Raw genomic sequence first — 14,159 nt, forward strand, 5'->3', positions numbered from 1 at the left:
CAAACTTTTTCATTGCCGAAATAGATAACCATATCCTGCTGGGTTTTGACTTCTTCAAGAACTTTAACTGCCAGATTGATTTCAAGAACAATCAGCTGGTCTGCCAAGGACAGAAGATTGATTGCTGTGCTGCCAACGGAGAACCTTTGCAGGTCAAGGTCTAGGCCAAATACACTACATCCATTCCACCCCGTAGTGAGAAGCTCATTCAAGCTAGGTTGAATCGCGTTTGGAGGCATGGGGCAGCGTGTATAGAGCACACTGGCGGGCTGCCAGTGCTAGTAGTGGCCTCTTCCATACATCAACCAAAAAATCAAGATGTCTGTATACGCATAATGAACTATTCAGATGCAGAAATTGAGCTGAAGTCGGGACAGGTCATCGCAAGCTGTTCCATAGTTGGGGCGGTGGAAAATAACCCAAACATGGGGCCGACCAACGGAGCGCTTCCGGAAGACTTTGAGAATGCTTTTCAACAACTGTGTCATAGGTTGGACGATAACCAAGTAAAATGGGCAACGGGGTTATTGCAGAAAAATCAGTCAATTTTCAGTACAGGCAAGTATGATCTTGGAAGGACAGCTGTTGTTCAGCATACCATTCTTTTGGTTAGAGATGCACGACCCATCAAACAAAGGCCTTATCGGCATGGCCCTGTTCAAGAGGCAGAAATAGAGAAGCAAGTGCAAAAGCTCAAGGAACATGGCCTAGTCAAGGAGGGCCATGGCGCTTGGAGCTCCCCAGTTGTGTTGGTGAAAAAGAAAGACGGCAGCTGGTGCTTCTGCGTGAACTACCGTAAGCTGAACGAACTCACCACCAATGATGCATACCCCCTCCCTAGAATTGATGATAGCTTGGATGCCTTGGGTGGTAGCAAGTGGTTCAGTACTCTAGATATTGCCAGTGGCTATTGGCAAGTGGAGCTAGAAAGTTCTGCCAAGGAAGCTGCCGCTTTTACTACTAGATCTAGTCTTTGGGAGTGGCAAGTTCTTTCTTTCGGCCTCACCTCAGCACCATCTACATTCGAACGATTAATAGAAACAGTTCTACGGGGCTTGCATTGGCGCACACTGTTGATCTACCTAGATGACATAATTGTGTTCTCTGCCGATTTTGACACTCACCTAGAACGCTTAGAAGAGGTCTTTCACAGACTCAAGGCTGTCGGATTAAAGCTGAAGCCATCTAAATGCACGCTTTTCGGGGAGAGGGTACATTACCTGGGGCATGTGGTGAGCGCTGATGGGATGGAAACCGATGCGACCAAAATTGAAGCTGTTAGCGAATGGCCCTTGCCGAAGCATAAGTCTGATGTCAGGGCCTTTCTGGGCACTATTGGGTATTACCGCAGGTTCATTGCAAATTATGCAGAGCTATCTCGACCACTCAGCCAGTTGTGTTCTATCCGAGCAGAATTTTGCTGGGACAACGAGTGTCAGCATGCCTTTCAGACTCTCAAGAATCGTCTGACAACTGCGCCGGTGCTGGCCTATCCGGACTACTCGAAACCATTCATTCTAGATACGGACGCAAGCCAAGTGGCTTCTGGAGTGGTCCTGGCACAAGAACAAGATGGTCAAGAGAGTAATTGCATACTATTCTAAGATGCACTCACCGGAAGAAGCAAACTATTGTGTGACGCGGCTGGAGCTACTGGCTATTGTGAAGGCCCTAAAACATTTTCGTACGCAACTATATGGACGGAAATTTGAGATACGCACTGACCATGCCAGCTTGCCATGGTTACTGCGAGCTTCAACGCCGACAGGTCAGCTAGCCCGATGGTTCGAGGTACTCTCGGAATTTGTATTTACTTTGAAGCACCGCAAGGGGCTGAACCATAATAATGCAGACGGACTAAGTCGGCAGATCTGCCAAGATTGCAAGCAATGCCAACGCTACCTTGTCCCCGAAGCATCCCAAATGCAGCCAGTATGCATTGATGCAGTATCCACTCATCTAGCGGGACGACAAATTGATTTGGCCAAGGCTCAGGAGTTGGATGAGCACATTGGGGATGTGTATCATAGGGTCCGGGAACAGAAACCCCTTTCAGACCGGTACCTAGGAAGGCATGCAGAAAAGCTAGTTAAATTATGGGAGCACCTAAAATTAGATGAATCTGGTGTGCTGCACGTAGAGTTGCCTTATCAAAGTAGACGAGCCTCAAGGGTGATATGTCCCTGAGTTAAACAAGCAGAGGTAACACAGACCGCGCACCAATCTGCCCATCTTGGTTTTAATAAGACCCTGGCCATAATCCGCCAAAATTGGTTTTGGCCTGGCATGACGAGTTATGTCAGGAAGTGGGTGAATGGATGTGTTGCTTGTCAGAAAGCAAAACCAGCACGCCACCGACACTCTGATCCCCAAAACAAGCTGGGGACCGGAAGACCATGGCAGGTTATTGCGGTAGATTTATGTGGGCCCTTGCCAGAGACTACCGAAGGTAACACCCAGATTTTAGTCCTTGCAGATCATTTCACCAGATGTACGACGCCATTCCAATCCGTGATGGGCAGGCCTCAACAGCTGCTAAGGTTCTAGATGAGCGAGTGTTTAGCTACTTTGGGATCCCTGAAACAATACACACGGACCAAGGAGCACAGTTTGAGTCAGCTCTATTTAGGGCCAGCTGTGAACTATGGAACTGCAAGAAAACCCGTTGCGCTCCCTATCATCCCCAGGGAAATTCGATAGTGGAAAGATTGAGCCGGACACTGGGAAATTCCTTGAGGGCTATGCTGGCCGAGTCAGAACACCAGGAATGGGATCACCTAGTGCCCAAAATCATACGGATCATACGGGCTACGCCACATCGAAGCACTGGAGAGACGCCCAACTCATTGATGCTAGGGCAAGACGTCCGACTGCCGCATGGCCTCCTGGTCAACTACCCCACTGGGTTAGATTTTACAGAGGACGAGTATGCAGCACAACTACAAAAAGACATGCAGACCGCATACATAAAACTACGGCAGCATCAAAAATGCAAGCCTCGGACAGATGACAGTGAAAAAGAGCCAAAATTTGTCAAAGGTGATCAAATCTGGCTCAAATCATACTTTAAGACAAAAGGTAGAGGAACAAAACTTCGACCCAAGTATGTTGGGCCTTACCGCATTACCAAATCTCTGCCCTATCAAACGTACGAAATGGAGCGAAACGGAAAATTGTCTGCAACAAAAAGAGAACCAAACCCCATAATATAAAACAAGCCCCAGTGAGGGGCTTGTAATAAAAAAAGTGGACGACCAGTACGACACCGAGTTTCCACCATTGTTGTCGCAGAACAAAACCCTTAAAACGGAAATGATAGCCCTAAAAAGGGCTGAGGTGGTTGGTGAGACTAGTTGCACTCAAAAATCGATTTTGACTGGTGAGTCCAGTAGCCCGAGAGGGTCACTGTCGTCCCCGATAGGATCTACGGATGGGCGAATGGTCTTGGACCCCACTTCATGCTTGTAAAAGCGAATGAGCTGTCAATCAGTATGTACCCGTATTTGTAGACGTCAGAATGCGTATGAGTTGATGACGTCTTTTTTAAGCCTATAATCCGGCAGCTTCAAATTGCTAACTCAACGGATCTATATTACGTTCATCGCAATTCAGACAAATTTGAATAGTCATTTATAAGGCGCACGCTTAACATTTGTTCAATTTAGAGTGTATGTATGTGTGATACTAGCAATTTTTTTATGTTAACCATTTATTACCATATTGTTCTAAGATTTGCATGATACTATACAAACACTAAAAAAAAATTATTAATACTCGTATTGCGTGATTAGTTGGTGACAAATGTTATCGTTTTTGTATTCGAAATATGTTATTGTAGAATTGGTTGACCTGATTACTGTGCAGCCAATCAATTGTGGATTTTTATATATATCCTGCCGGTTTGATCAATGTTGGTGTGTTACTGCTTGGTACTGAGAGATATAACACCAATAAAGATACTGTGTTTCTTTACAAATAGGCTCTGCTTGTGTTTGAAAAGCAAATAGGTATAACATTCTTGTCACTGTTTCTGACTTTAGCATTGTGATATTAGCCAGCGTATTATAGCTGCATTTACTATAAATGCTATTGACCGAACATCAAGAATTATTGCGCTTGGCTTGCTAGGGTGTAATAGTTGAGAAAAGACACCATCGAGTCTGTTCATCAGCTCACCCACGAGTCTGTTTATCGGCTCACTCCCGAGTCTGTTTATCGGCTCACCATCGGAGTCTGTTTATCGGCTCACCATCGAGTCTGTTTATCGGCTCACCATCGAGTCTGTTTAACGGCTCACCATCGAGTCTGTTTATCGGCTCACCATCAAGTCTGCTTATCGGCTCCCTCTCGAGTCTGTTTATTGGCTCACCCGCGGGTCGGTTTATCGGCTCACCATCGAGTCTGTTTATCGGCTCACCATCGAGTCTGTTTATCGGCTCACCATCGAGTCTGTTTATCGGCTCACCATCGAGTCTGTTTTTCGGCTCACCATCGAGTCTGTTTATCGGCTCACCATCAAGTCTGCTTATCGGCTCCCTCTCGAGTCTGTTTATTGGCTCACCTGCGAGTCGGTTTATCGGCTCACCATCGAGTCTGTTTATCGGCTCACCATCGAGTCTGTTTATCGGCTCACCATCGAGTCTGTTTATCGGCTCACCATCGAGTCTGTTTATCGGCTCACCATCGAGTCTGTTTATCGGCTCACCATCGAGTCTGTTTATCGGCTCACCCGCGAGTCTGTTTATCGGCTCACCCACGAGTCGGTTTATCGGCTCACTCTCATGTCTGTTTATCGACTCACCATCGAGTCTGTTTATCGGCTCACTCTCGAGTCTGTTTATCAGCTCACTCTCGAGTCTGTTTATCGGCTCACTCTCGAGTCTGCTTATCGACTCACTCTCGAGTCTGTTTATCGGCTCACCCACAAATATGTTTATTGACTCATCAAGTTTGTGTGAACTCGCTCTTGAGTTGGGAGTTGTCTATCCTTGTCGAGTAGAATTTACTTCAGGCTCTCAGTCTGATTTAAATTGTCTGTAAGCCCCACAGAGGGGCTTATAATAGTGCATGAGTTAAATCAGTCACTACAAGGCAAATATGGTAATCATTATTCGATATCAAGTTGATTTCAACCCTTCGGGCATCATTTTTGCAGATCTGCGAGTGTGCAGTGGCTTTGTGTAAGACAGTTTTGTAACTGATCAACAATTTGAGGTTTCTTACCAAATAACGTCAAATCACGTCCATTAGTAGTGAATAAATCACTCGGCGATATTCATTCAGAACTCTTTTGGCAGTTTTAACACAACAACATGAGTATAGGCAGCGGTAATCACATCGGTAGTTTCAAAAAAAATCACCAATTTCTCGGAATCTCCAACAGGTATTCGGCGTTAAGTATGACTCGCTTGGTCTTCCATAACCGTGGTTTTACGACGCTTTGTCAGTTTACGTCTATTAAATCTTTACAAAGAGATTAAACACTCTTTTGTATTACTGTATTAAAATATCAACCGAGGTTGTTTGTGGGCATATACATAGAATTTAGTTATAATTTTTTTGAGACTTATGAAGTTCGATGCGTGGGAAAGATAAAAATCCGCATCGAACTTCTTCGAAAGAGTTTAAAGGTATGCATTTACATCGTATTATGCCTGAAAATATTGGACAGGGCAAAACTGGGAGGAGGAAATATCCGCCATATTGATTTATTTTCCCTGTGGTTGTAGTTTAATTAATGATTTAACGATGCTTAACTCATCTGCAATGCTTGCAATAAAATTCACAATATAGTAATAATTGATATTGACACTTTTTGCAATCGTTATTGCAGGTGAGTAAAGTTTTTTGCATTGGCACAAATTCAAGTTTTTCTCTGTAAATAAAACCGAGTGTTAAAGACGTTGTTTCTAAATAATTGTACTCCATGGTGGTAAACTGCAGTGGATTATCGTTCTTGGATGCGTTTGACGTTGGAAAACAGCTTGAAAAGCATTTGCGGGTCATAGAATGGATATAATTTGTCTTTAAAATGTCACGATTCTGTAAACAGGAATTCATTAAAAAGAGTAGGCCTATGGCACTAAAAGGGTTACATATTGCTTTCGTTCTTTAACTGTACCTCTATGCTTCAAGAGAAATACAACTTTATATTTGATATTTTCACGTATCGCAACCGTGTTATTGAATGTCTTAATAACTAATAAAAACACTTTTGCTGGTTGAGTGAGCTTTTGCTAATAGAATTAAAATGGCTTTGAAGCCATATATGCGTGAAAAAAAGGTGTAAAGCATGTTACCGAGTAGTAGCATGTGTCTTTTGATTTCATTACCTACTTCAGAGGCATTGTTGATAATAAATCTCATTGCGAGAGACTGTGTGTTGTGGACAAACGGAGTAATGGTGAATCATTAATAGTTTTTGACTGCCATAAAATAGAGAAGACAACTCTGATGTGACCAACTCATACAAGTTTGAACGCCATTTCCTAAACTTAATTTGAAGAATTCTTTCTTTGCCATTATTTTTGTCTCCAAAATTTCATAAAGATGAAGATCTATACGCATATATCAAATGAGTAAAGACATGTTTGTTAGTCACTGAGCTACTAAACTTGTTATTCAGTTGGAAAATGTTGAGCAATATTAGTAGTGACCAACCAGCAGTTTTTAGTGGCCAGATTTAGGGTTTGAAACTACAAGGTTATTGGTTCAATCTCAGTCCAAGTCCATCTGATTCATTACCATATAGATAGTTTATCAATTTGTTGTTTGCAAAATCTCTAATGTGGTTTGTTTGCGATTTTTTAGAATGAATCTCACAAGATCTAGCCATTATCTTTGCAACTAATCGTCTAATCGCTATCTAGTCAATCACCACTACTATGGTCAATTTGCCAACCATACACAGGTTCAACATACCATCAACAGTGAATTCTCCATAACCAATTGAATCGGTATCAATAACTTTGAGACAGGTGAGATCTAACCATATTTCTTGCATTTTTCCATCACTATTCCAAATTTTCCATGTCTGTGTTTTTATTATACATGTTGTAGGCTTACTAATATGTTATCAATATGCTTTAGTTCAGCTACATGGAAAGTTTGTTTATTTGTGCCCTAAGCCCTTAATGTCGTGACAACCATATCAAATTCGATAAACATACCATATAATATTCAGTACACAAGACCAGTCCTTCTAATGCAATGTCGCCTCGCGCACTGACCAGTGTGTTTTTATGCTACACCTACAAGCTTCCAGCGTGCTGCGCTGGAAGATGTTACCATAGAGCATTTGTGTTTGAATCCCAACAGTGACTCCGTTTCTTTCATGAATTTAAATAGTATTGCTGCGGTGTCTGCACCAAAAAAACGACGGTAATGTAATTCATGGCACGATTTCTAGTAAAATTCAACTTCAAAAAACCGTTGCAAATCAAAATTATATGATATCACATATAGGAATTTATTTATAAAATAGTGAAATACCAGTAATCCTACTCAATGTGAGCTGATTGGAACACCAGGCCCCCATTATTCACCATTCAAAATGTCATCACTAGGATTCTCTTTTGGAATTACGTGATATGTTTTGAATTTGATGTTGGTTTTTGTAGTATCTGCCTACAAGGCCACACATCAGTAATCCATTTGACATATCCACTATTGGGCATTCACACCTTTTTCTTGTACATGAATCACGATTTCTGACAGAAATCTGTCTCGCGGCATTGCTACTCTGTTGAATACCTATTATCCGAGGTAGCGGTTTTGTTCTTGTATTGAGGTGAACCAGTATGTTGGTTAAGTGCTTGTTTGTTGTTCCCTGTGATCTTCACCATAACATGCTACTCTCAGTCTTTTGTTAATTGTAGTATTCCCTACGGCGCCAAAAAAGGCGTCCTTACTGATGGTGTTTTGAATGCAATTTCCTCAGCTACGCATTGCCCGCCTCTCATCCCGATTGAACTATTAGCGAACAAAAGATTTGGGCCAAGGAAGAGGTTACGGTATGTACATGTCCAAGCCAGGATTTTCGAACCAAACTTCAGATCTCGACTTGTACTCTGGAATTTACGATAGATCTATAGTTACTCTCCCTTTAACTGTGATTTTTGTTATTGAAAGTTGGAAAAATTAGTTTCAAATTTAGAAAATTCTGTAGTACAAAACGTAGATTTTTTGGCAGATTGGAAGCACATTTCAACACTAACTACCTAGCACATCAGAATTTTAAGCAGAGAAAATATTGAAATCTAAGAGTTGTGTGCACATGTACATAATTAAGAAAGCAACTCTTGAAAATTTGCATTGTGTTAGATTATGTATAACTTGTGATAAGCATGTTAGGTTGAGAATCGTGCTGCCTTTCACCAAATCGTCAACTTAGAGCTAGTAGTACGATGTAATTTCTTTTTCTCTTTTTATGACATGATTTTCAGCTATTTGATTGTGATATAAGATAGGTATGATTGAAGAATTTGACAATATGTAAGAGGCAACAATAGCCGATTGACTATGTATTTTTAAAAGAGTGTACACGCTAATTCAAACAAGCTTATAAAGGAAATTTAAAAAGCAGGCTGCTCGCATACTTCTTGATCAACTAAAACTTACAAAATCTTATCGTTTAATTTTTTATTAAATATCTGCACGGCATTTCTTATAGCTTTGGAACAATCTGCAGTAGCATTAGCAGTGCTTCTCATTTATCTGCGTATATAGCTGTTTGCACATATAGCGTCTCATCAGAAAGGTTTACTCCAAGTGAATAACTTGAATAATGCGGAGTTGTTAGCTTACAGTTTGTTATTATTTTTTAATGGATATTTCCAAGTTCATGTTTTTGGCTACAGGAGATTTACTAATTAATTTACCGCATTGCTATTCTACAACAACTCTTTTTTAAATTTCAAATTATTAAAATGATAATTCAGCATAAGAACAATGCAACTAGGACATTAGTTGCTTCTGAAGAAACTTACTATTAGCGCAACCGTAAGTATGATATGCTTGTGCATTTTTCATAATATGCCAATATGAAGTTCCAGCCTTATAGAAAGCTCAGTTATGAAGCCATTAAATAAAAAGCTGATCGGGATGATTTTTGAAAATATGGTGGTTGTGCACTTTTGTATCCAGCTGTTCCTATTATGAGGAATCGCGATTCCAAAAACTTGAGTAATGAGTGGACAATATTACCTTATTATAGAGTGCCCACAAATAGTGAAAAGAAAAGTATTGCTGGTACTATTTCATGTATCTAGCAAGTGACACTGTGATTTTGCAGATCAACCTCGATGTTCATAATTACTTTGTTAACAGGTTGTTGCCATATTTAGTTTATACTCATATTTGCTTTGTTTGTATTCTGTACTTTTTAGCAGTTCTCATATGCTAATATAAATTCTTGTTCACATTTCAGGGCTTAAAGGATTGTACTGTAATCTGAATTGTTGGATGAAAGAACAGCCTTCGCCACCACAATCCAAGGAGGGACGAGCTGGAAAAACTTTAGTCTAATGTGGTAAAGCATTTGGTGGACTGTAGCATTATTCACAAATATGATCATAGCTTTGCTTGTTTGTCTCTGTGTATCATTGATATATAATTTATTCTGGTGTAAAGGTTGTGGTATTTTTCTGCCATGTTTTGATGATGACAATATATATAGAGTTTAGTCATTTTATGGCTATATTTTTATTGTGTTTCATGTTATTTTTTGTTATTATATCATGCAACTGTTTGTACCAAAATATACAGCTTCGGAACCATGCCCTAACTATTGAGATGCTCACAAAGATTATTTTAAGAATAATCTAGTAAAAGTCTTTGTATATATCTAAGGTGCAATATTTGTTGAATGTCCTGCAGCCTTGAGAAGAGATGTTGTGCGAAGGTTAAGCATGGCACATTATAGAAAAATTAGGTTGCTTCGGAGACGTAATGTTGGTGAAATGTTGTATAGCTTAAGGAAAGAATATTGTCGACGGTTATGCTCGGTACATCATAGTAACATTGTACGCAATTCATTAGAGGAACATTCTGTGAAACATCAAGATGTTAAAAATTGTCTACACAGTTACACCCCACTAATGTTCTGCATGAAAACGTTCCTGGGATGTTAGCTAATATCTTTGAGGCAACATCATGAAAGGCATGCTTGTGGAATGTTCTGTAACATTCTCCCCATGTTGCAGAAATTTTGCACCAGATCATCTGCTGAATGTTCCATAATGGTGAAATGCCATACTGTTCCGAATATATTAGAAGACAATGTTATGTGAATGTTTATACCCAGACATTTCAAAGTAGCAATCCTGTAACATTGCTGGGACATTCGATGACAATGTTTTGTAACAACGTTATAATAACGTTAGCAAACCTTTTCCTCTAACGTTCTAGCTAGAATGGTACAAAAATGCATGATTCATTTCTTGGAAGTTGTCCCCCTTTCATAACAAAAAATTATTTAAAATGAAGCGAATTAAAAATGTTATAGATTTTTCATTACAGATATAAAAACAAACAAAATAATGAAAAAGAATAATGATAAATTTGAATGATTTATGTAAATGAAATGAAGAGTCACTACAAATTTCAATTTTCGCACTTCATTAGACATATTGCAAAAATGACTAGGGTCTATTAGGCTCTAACTATCCGTTAAACGGGTCAAAGTAAGACGTGACAGTGTGAACACATCGCAACTGACCAGGTCGCCACATATACATATTGTGTCAGATGGATGGTGATAGTCTATCTACCGATTGATTAACACTACGTGTCGTCTGACAAGCCGACGTGTATGTAAATCATTTCGTTAGTAGAACGAAGCTAATGCCCATTAACTTGTATGCCTTTATAATTATATTTCGTTTTAGCTCAACGAGATTACTGCGGCCAGGAAAGCGATGCGCAGTAGCTAGGGATATTGTATAATAAATATGGAAAATCCCTACGCATCAATGTCCCACCAATGTTCTATGCGTAACCTTCCTGGGATGTTAGCTAAAAGCCTTGAGACAATATTATGGAAGAAATGTTCGTGGAATATTATGCAATGTTCTCCCAATATTGTGGGAATGTTATGTAGGATCATTTGCTAACATTCCAGCAACGTAATTCCCACAACGTTGCTGAGACGTTGTGGGAAATACGTCCCAGCAACGTATTTCCCACAACGTTGTAGGGACATTATGGGAAATACGTTCCAGCAAAGTAATTCCCACAACATTGATGGAACGTTTTAAGAGTTACGTTCTAGCAATGTTTTCCCCACAACGTTGCTGGAACGTTGAAAATGTGTCTACAAATAATCTTGTGACAACGTTACGATGTAACATTTCTGGGACTTTTCGGAACATCCCTGGAACGTTCTGAGGACGTAAAATTGTTAGTTGGGTGTTTTGGCTACGAGATGTGAAACGCTTCTCGCGATAGTAAATAATTTACAGACTAGCTCTGGTTTTTCAGGAAAATCAAGCAAACATTGTGTGGTAAAGGCATTTGCCCACAACCCCTCGCCATGATTTTTCAAAACAGAAGAACAGATTCTGACTATTGCGCTTCAAATTTTAACTCCATCTCCACGAATATGCTCCGAAGATCCTCTGTTCAACGAACGGCGCGTGTATAGTCTATAGGCGACATTCGCGATATGCAGTTTGTTCAGAATAACAAATAGGAATGTGACTTTTTGTTCATTCATCATTTTTCCAGTGTGTATCTACTGCAGCATTCAGTTGATTTTCATGAATATCGTCACTATTAACAGACTGTAAGTTCACTACACCCATGATCTTAAAAAGAATAATTTGACCGTGCTGCTCTTGCTGAAAGAAAAGAAAACGATAACTTTTGGTTTGATTTTTCTATTGATCTATTATCTTATCTATGATTATTTTTTATGATTAATATAATAATCATAATGCATATTATACAAAATAATAATAAAACTGCGTATAAAATAAATGATGTAACTAATATAATTTGTAGAAAATTCCAAATGATAACCGAGATTGATGATTGATGTAATTGATTCCATTTATTAGCTAAAAGTTAGATAAAAAAAATATTGGGTTAGTTCATTGCTATTAGTTAAAAAAAACCTGAAAAACGCTAAAGATGAGTCTGAATAGGGAAGCTAAGTAAGAGAACAACAAAACTGAGCTGAACTAGCAAGTTAGCAGAATGTTGCGAAATAATAGATGCGTGTAGTTATTTTATGGTAAAACTAATCTACACGTCAGAGGGACTGGTTCGGAAATCTCAGAGCAATAATTGTTAGGCCCAATTTGATTGTTCTATACTTCCAGGGATTAAACCAATTAAAACGCCGTGATTGTTATAAGAGAGCGTATTAGTTGGCTTAATTGACCAATGGCACACAAGTCGATTTCATACGTCATATATTGATGATTACCAAAACACTTATGTTTTTTGGTAGACCTGTGTTTGGCTGGCTATATCTCAGCTTCTGGTTGGTCAATCTCCTTGATTCTTTTTTTAGAACATCAGTCAACACTTCAAGATAAATAATAAAGCATAATAATATTATGCTTTCTTTATTCTTTAAGGCCGAAGTGAATGCCACCTATATTTTGCCCTCCCTCTGCTGAATCAATATTAACCTTGTTAGATGCAATAAATCGGCTAACTTACTTCCGACTTGTCAAATATCTCTTAAAAATATGCATTGAGACGCCAAAAAGATCTCTACCAGTTAATATATATCGCTTGCAATTAACCTGCAATGATATTACAGCCTGTGTCCTACTTCAAGATTGTATATGGACTTTGATACGTACAAAAACAATGAAAGAACTAATTATTGTTGATGTAACCAAGTCATTATTAGTACGAGTTTGCGGACACCTTTTTACTGATCACTCGCTATTATGATTTCGCAAAGATCAGAGAATGTCAAGGTGGCAGCCAAATCAACTGACGTTCAATTAAAGGGTGGCGCTCTTTTTTCAACTCTTCTCCTATGGGGTCAGTCAAATAAAGAAATATGATGGTTGTTCAATTAAAGGTTTTACAATAGCTATGAAGGTACAATAGTCCTAACAGAAGCCTTGCTTATGGTTCACAATCTTGTTATTCAATGATTATTAATAAGTTCGTCACACCCAACTACAATCTATATCCATGTACACAGATATAAGGAAGGTTAACATTAGGTTTATTACAGAGTTAAGACAGGTGTGAATATCAATTCTGAATTATATGCAAAATGTTGTTTCATTGTTGAGTTCACAGACCTAAAACCTGTCTTTAAATTGAGTTTTAATGTTTCTTTGCGTAGCGAAGACTAATGTACTCATTCAACACAGCAACACTTTGAACACACAGCAAACATTCTGTTTTATTTGTCACCTTTGTTTAAAATTACTGACATCCATTCATTAATAAATGATTGATATTTTCTGTCAGTTTAGCGTTTCTTGGGAACTTCCATAGTCGATAATTTTTTTAAATATCAAAAATGTAAATTCCTAATCTAATACTAACTGATAACCAAAGAAGAACTCTAACAGTCCCGTTGTGGCCTAGTCTTCAACAGTCGTAGTGAAATGAAGTGTAACATTTATATTCGTGTCAGCGGAATGCAGTGTCTTATGCTAGTTACCACTCATGTCTCACACAGACAGTTAACTAAGAGCACAGAAATTGGCAGCTGCCAGTAATTAGTCCTCGGGCCATATGACATGGTGTGGCTGAATACTTTATGTAAAATGGTAAAAATACTTTCAGGGTCTATAGACCCTGCTCATTGGCAGTATGTTGCCCACAGGAAAAGTCTGGACCCTGCCGATGGGCAACCTATTGCCCACTGGCAGGGGCAGTATGTTGCAGGGCAAGTAGTGATAGTAAGGAGAATGGTTTAGTTAGTGTTTGCTATCTGATATTAGTTTTAACAGGAATAAACTATGGTAATCTCTTTTAATGACACGTCTTATATATATACTCACCATCAAATGTCACAATAATAATAGTGGTCAAAGGAGTCTTTGCACATTAACTTTCCTTAGCTACCCACGCTTGTTCATGTTTCCATTTTTCCTATGTTGAAACTAAAATCATTCCGGCTTTTACAGATCAATTTTTTTAACTAGTGGCAAGTAGTATAGTGAGAGCAGATCTACACACAC

The 14,159-nt window shown here is 39.2% G+C and overlaps 1 pseudogene; it reads left to right on the forward strand.

Annotated features, from left to right (window-relative positions):
• The first annotated feature begins 2,489 nt into the window (after positions 1–2,489).
• The window catches only part of LOC137394326 (dolichyl-diphosphooligosaccharide--protein glycosyltransferase subunit STT3A-like), a 40,195-nt pseudogene continuing 28,525 nt past the window's right edge, over positions 2,490–14,159 (forward strand).

Source organism: Watersipora subatra, chromosome 4 (genome assembly GCF_963576615.1).
Source record: "Watersipora subatra chromosome 4, tzWatSuba1.1, whole genome shotgun sequence".
In the NCBI taxonomy this organism is placed as follows: Eukaryota; Metazoa; Bryozoa; class Gymnolaemata; order Cheilostomatida; family Watersiporidae; genus Watersipora; species Watersipora subatra.